The sequence below is a fragment of the Erpetoichthys calabaricus genome, chromosome 7, assembly GCF_900747795.2.
Source record: "Erpetoichthys calabaricus chromosome 7, fErpCal1.3, whole genome shotgun sequence".
In the NCBI taxonomy this organism is placed as follows: Eukaryota; Metazoa; Chordata; class Cladistia; order Polypteriformes; family Polypteridae; genus Erpetoichthys; species Erpetoichthys calabaricus.
In genome coordinates, this window is record NC_041400.2 from 169296151 (window position 1) to 169303263 (window position 7113).

A 7113-nucleotide genomic window follows, 5' to 3' on the forward strand; every position below is an offset into this window, starting at 1 on the left:
GACCTGTATCACTTGCACCTTCGCTCCCCATTTCACTCTCGACTGGATATGATACAATGGAGCGGGATCCCAGGAAATCTGCGCATTCGTCTGCCTGTTCCAGGTCAGTCTCCGTGCGGCCATACCTTGCACTCAGGCCGGAAGTCTGTCCAGACTTTGATGCAGCTTTAAGTTTCTTTTCTGGTTCTTTCTGACTTTTTTTCTTGTTACTCATGCTTGTACATTGTAGTGGAAGTTCCTTGGTCGGGCTAAATACAGGATACCTCTAAATAGTATGAAATACGTGGGAAAATAAAGCCGCTGCTAGCGTAGCTCTGCTTCAGACGACCATCTCCTATAAACAGACGAGACCAATCATGATTTATCCTAATATTTTGTTGCACAACCTTGAGAGGCCATCACTGCAAACTAGTGATTCCTGGAGCTCTCCGTAAGTCTTCTGCAGCTGTCCACTCGTCCTGAGCAAACTGCTCCAGAGGTGTCAGGTTTGAAGGGGGGCTACTCCAGACTGCCTCTTTCAGTTCTTCCCATGGATGTTCAATTAGATTCAAATCAGGGCTCACAGAAGGCCACTTCAGAATAGTTTGATGTTTTGTTCTTAGTCATTCCTGGCTGCTTTTGGTTGTGTGTTTTGGCTCCTTATTCTGTTGGAGGACCTGCGACTGAGACAGAGCTTTCTGACACTGGGCAGTACGTTACATTCCAGAATGTCTTGGTAGTCTTGAGTTTTCCAAAACATAAATGAGCCTCCTCCATGTTCCCCGCTAGTTATAGTGTTCTTTTGTTTGAAAGCTTTCTTTTTTTGAATGTGAAAATAGAACTGATGTGACTTGCCAAAAAACTCCACTTTTGTCCCATCTGTCCAAAAACCATTCTCCCAGAAGTATTGTGGTTTGTCAATATCCATTTTAGCAAATTCCAGTCTAGCTTTTTTATGTTTTTCTTTCAACAGTGGTGTTCTTCCATTGTGCCCACTGTCACTCAGAAAGCGACCGGATGGTGCGATCAGACACCGATGGACCTTGACCTTGCCATTCAGCTTGTAGCTCTTTGAAAGTTGTCTTTGGCTTTTTGTCTACCATTCTCACTGTCCTTATGTCTATTCTAGGGTCTGCTTTCCTGTTGTGGCCATGTCCAGGGAGGTTGGCTACAATCTCAGGGACCTTAAACTTATAATAGCTGCAACTGTTTTCTCAGGAACATCAAGCTGCATGGGGATGGTCTTCTCGCATTTGCCATTAACAAGCATGTTTCCTTTCTGATCTTCTCATACAACTCTCTCCTTTGCTTTCTCTTGTTCATGTTCAGTGTTAAACACACAATGATAACCAAACAGCAGAGTGACGACTCTTCTCCATTTAAAAAGGCTGAATGACTGATTACATGATGGAGACATACTGTATGTGATGCTAAATAAAGAAAACAGACAGTTTGAAAAATCACTCAAATCCAATTATTTATGATCTTTCCTAGGGGTATCAACAAATGTGTCCAGGTCATTTTAGAATATCTTTGTAGAATAAACAATACTTGATCGCTTTTCACAATGACAAATCAAAGGCATGCAGGTCTATATGGAACAATTGCTTTTCATTTTGTCACTTTTCAGGAGGCATACAGCACTTTTCAGTGAGCTTTAAGGGGACTAACACATTTGTCCACTTCTGTACATGCAATTTGTGTGAAGATTTTATTTATTTATTTATTGTTGGTCAAACAAGCTCATACTTACATTTTGGAGCACAATTACATTGTAAATTAACATGAGGAAAGGAAAAATGAGCTAGATTCAGAAATGGCTTTTTTATGATATTTCCTTCCAGATAAAATAATTACATTAATTCTGATAGCATGCATTCCAAACATTTCACAGACACAGTTTGCTAGCTGTTAGTAACTCAGTTAGCACAGGCAGCCTAATCTACTGTACAATATATAGTGACACAGTGTGTCTAAAGCCAGGCCTGGACAGACACCCAGGTTATCCGTCTCTCTTTCTCAGGATGAGTGGTGAGAGATGTGGAGGCAATGGTAATCTTAGGACTCTTAAGGTTTACCATCTTTGGTCCTAGGGGTATCAGCCAGTAACGCAGTTTAATTGCAAATGAAGTAAGATGAAAAATAAACTGCACAAGAGGATGCTTAAATAGTTTTAGAATTCACTAGTTTTTCTAGACCACTATGGCATCTTTAACAATTGCTGCTACACTGAACGTCGACTTTATGTGGAGTTGGGATTTATATTTTGGCTGCTTGCAAGTGGCAGCATTTCTTGATGGAAGCAGAACTGGGTCACAGGTCCTCCTGTAAGTGAGTCTCAGAACTACAAATGAAAAGGGAGAGGTGGTCAGTGACAGTGACTCCTCTCTGCTCAAGATGTCCCTTACTCAACTGTGTGACTGTAATCAAACAAAATTCGGATATGAACGTCAGTGCACTTTGAGCCCTAAGAACCAAGTTACCCAAACTATTCTATAACATTTTAGCAATTATTTACCACTCTGATGCTGATCTTTCTGATCATAAAACAGGTAATTACGATAGCAATCGATTAGAAGAATTCATAATTAATTGGACAATTATGGTATTTGAGGGTTCCTCTGGAGTGCCTCTTTCTCTTTCACAATTTGGCTCAAAAACTAATCAACACATCATCACCTCATAACAGGTTTAAGATTCAAGTTTGGTATTTTTCCGTCCAGTCATCATTGAGATATCGATGTTTTTGGTATCAGGGACCCCTAAAATCGAAAACCAGAGATCGAAATTTTTGACAAATCTTAAGCTTTTGCTCCTTCCCCATAAACGACAGGTTAGGATAGGGGAGAGCACAAAGCAATAGCATAAGGGAAAGACAAAATCAAAAAGGAACATTAAATCAAAAAGAGTTTGTAGAGAGTATTTTGAAAAATAGGTCTGTTACTGGCAACTCAGATAAGTAAATGATTTCTTGGCCAACCATTTAACCCATCGTGCTGTTATTTAAAGGTCACTATCTCAGAAGACACATGACCTAACGATGTCAACATTCGCCTTAACCATGGACAGTGACCATCACGAAAACAAAATGGTGGCCAAACTACATCAATATAAAAAATAAAACTCAAATTAAACAAGAAAATCAAAAATATAAATCAAAATTGCAAGCTATGACCTCAAAAAAAAACCCAATCTGATTGTCAGATCTCTAAAATTGGTCCAGAAAAGGTAAAAAATAGAATCCAATTCATAACAGATAAATGGTTACATGCAAATGATATGTAATATATTTTACCAAGGTTGCCTGCTTTAACTATTAATGTCCATTTAGTGTTTTTTTAGTGTTTCCCAATAGCAAACTGACCTCAATCATTCTGAAATGGAAGAAGTTTGGAACCACCTAGGACTCTTTCAAGCCCAGCCAAGTAACCTGGGAAGAAGAGCCTTGATCAGAGAGGTGGGCAAAAACCCAATGATCACTCTAATAGAGCTTCAAATGTCCTCTGCTGAGATGATAGAACATGTTGAAAGAGCAACCATTTCATCAGCATTCCATCAATCAGTCGTTTATGGTAAAATAGTTTGACAAACAGCATTTAAAGAACTCTGAAAGAATGAGTGAAAAGATTCTCTGGTCTGATGAGGTAAAAATTGATCTCCTTTGGCAGATCTCGAAGCACTATGTCCGGTGAAGATCAGGCACTGCTCATCACCTGCCCAATACCACCCCTACAGTGAAGCATAGTTGTTGCAGCATTATGCTATGGGGCAGACTCACAGCAGCAGGGACAGGGAGACTGGTCAGAATAGAGGGAAGGATGAATGCAGCCACATACAGAGTGGTCTTTGAAAAAAATCTGCTCCAGAGTGCACATAACCTCACACTGGAGCGATGGTTCACCTTTCAGCTTGAAATTGACCCAAAGTATTCAGCCAAAACAATGCTGGAGAGGCTTCAGGTCTGATGGTCTTTGAGTGACCCAGCCAAACCTCAGCCTTAAACTCTATAGAAAATCAGTGGTGAGACCTGAAGATGGCAGTTTACAGACACTTTCCAACCAATCCAATGGAGTTTAAGATTATCTGCCAACAAGAATGGGATAAACTGCCAAAATCTAAATGTGCAAAGCTTGTAGAGACTTCCCCAAGAAGATATTAAGCTTCAATTGTTACCAAAGGGGCTTTCACAAAGCACTGAATTAAATGTCTAAATACTTAAATGAATGAGAGATTTCAGTTAATAAATATGCAAATCTTTCTGAAAACATTCACTTGGTCATTATGGGTTATTGTGTGTACAGTAGACTGAATTCATCCATTTAAAATTAAATCTACAGCACAAAAAAAGTGTCCAGAAATTGAAGGGGTCTCAACACTTTCCGATTCCTTCGTACCATATTTTCATCCATTCTCACAGATTACATACAAAATCTGATCAATCATTTTGCTGCCCATGTGAACACGATGTGTGCCTTCAATACAATTACAACATCTGACTATTTCTATTTAATAAAAAACACGTTTTCAAAAAACACATACAGTATCTCTCTCTTCTGGATTTCTTGGGAGCAAAATTAATATAAGCAAACTGAACAGAATTCAGAATTTAGGCAAATAAGGAGGAGACTCTGCAACAGAACAAAAAACAAACTTCTATGTTTCACACCTAAGAGTCACATGGTCAACAGTGTTCTCATATTGTCATTTGTGAATTTCCCCTTGGGGATTAATAAAGTATCTATCTATCTATCTATCTATCTATCTATCTATCTATCTATCTATCTATCTATCTATCTATCTATCTATCTATTTTTCACTAGCAATGGAGATGTCAGAGTGCATTACTGTGGATGGACAGCCTTGTCACTATGACCTGGGCAAAAAATTAAGAACTTTAGAAGAACAAGCATAAGACTTTGCTCAAAGTTTATAATTAAAGGTTAGAATGTTATTACTGAAGAACGGAAAAGCACTAGCCACTTTTGAATTGTGATCACACGTAGTAAGTGTCAGAATTTATGCACAAAAATTGTACTAAAAAGCAACAAAGTCATATATTTTATGCTAATGTCCATTTGCTTGATCAAGATAACAATTAACTGCTTCTTCTTGTTTTATGAAGAGCTTGGTTAGCTGTCTGCTTGACTTTATTATTGCAAAATCAAATGTCCTATGACAGTTACAAGTGATCATCATAAAGCTCCACTGTCTGCTCTGAATAATTTAAAATCTTTCATGACTGAGAATTGAATAAAGACCAACACAATGGGAACAGGTTTAATGTAATAGTTGATGAGGAAGGTTTCAAAGAGGTATTTTGCTAATCGCTCTTTCAAAACTGAATAGATACTTAAGAGATACTCATTATCATCCATCCATCCATTTTTATTTATTGAAATTCAGGGTTATTGAGAGTCAAAGTGTCCAGCCATCAGCTAGTGAAATGCAGAAGATTGTGGATGGACACTACTTACATCTGCAGAAAGATGCTAGGGTCAATCACTTTGAGCTTTTGCTGATTAGTGGATTCAACAGTAACTGACAAAAATGCAAAACTAAAAAAGTTCAACATAAAAATATAATTATTGTCACACATGTGTGATTGGGCCTGAATGATAGTAATTCTACGGCAGATCAGGGGGGCGAGAGGTGCACTAACTGTCTCTCTCAATCCCTTGCAGACCATCCACGGGAAATCCTGCAGGGAACAGGCGCCACTAATATCGTCACTTCTGGTTCCGGCACCACTGATGACATCACTTCTGGCTCCGGCACCACTGATGATGTCACTGCCGTTCTCAGCATATAAAGCTGCCATTTTTGACTACCTAAATCAGTTCTGTTTTGGACTCGTATCTGTAAACATGTCTTATCCATTGAACCGTTTTGCAGCCAAGGCGCAATATACGGGTGGATGCCCCAAACCTTCTTGATGACTTTGTGTCGTTTTTGTGACATTATTATTACTATTAACTACACGCATCATGATGCACTGCTACTATTTCCATATTTTCAAGAAATTGAATTATGAAAATGTAAGTCATCCACATATCCATCCACATATTCATTTTCAGGCTCACTTAAATCAGATTATAGCATTACAGTCATAATAATAATTAATTACATTTATATAGCACCTCTGGGAGAGGCTCGGAGCAGAGCCACTGACCCTCCACATTGAGGGGAACCAATTGAGGCGGTTTGGGCATTTGATATGGATGTTATCTGGACATCTCCCTGTGGAGGTTTTATGGGCGCGACCAGCTGGAAAGAGACCCTGGGGAAGACCCAAGGCTGGGTGGGTGGATTATCTCTCCCAGATGACCTGGAAACACCCTGGGATCCCACAGTATGAGTTGGCAAGTGTGGCTGGGGAAAAGACATGTGGGCCTCACTGCTAAGACTGTTGCCACCGTGACCTGACTTCGGAAAAGCAGTGGAAAATGGATGGATGGATGGATGGATGGATGGATGGATGGATGGATATATAGCAGTTTTCTAGCTTCTCAAAACACTTTACATAGTGTCACAGGTAGCTGGGTGTGGTCAGCATTCGGCTGCCTATAAAAGGGTCCGCCTCCCGACAATCAAGGCTGGAGTTGGGTGAGGAGGTGGACGAGGTCGGAGAAGGAGGTGGGCGAAGAGAGGCCCAGTGTAAATAGTGTGCTGAGAAGAGAAGAGGTGGCTGAAGGAAGCCTGGACTGTTGGGACTGTGGGGAACTGGTATTGGTGCACTTATTGACTGTATATAGTAGCGTATGTAAATAAACGTGTGGTGATGGACGTAGTTGTGTCTGCCTGCCTGTGTCTGGGTCGCCCTAATCCACAATAGCCAGAAAGGAGCCACTTCTACCACCACCAATGTGTAGCATTCACCTGGATGATGCAATGGCAGCCAGTATTGCACCAGTACTCTCATCATACATTAACTATTAGGTGGTGAAGGGGTAAGAGAGATAGCCAGCTAGGGACAGGGGATGATTAGGGGGGCAGAATGAATGCGGTGTGATTGGCAGTTTAGCCAGGACATCGGAGTACACCCTACTATTTTTGAATATCCCAGGGTTCTTTAATAATCACAGCGAGTCAGAACCTCCATTTTCCACACACAGAGTGTAGAGTAGGCCACCCCCC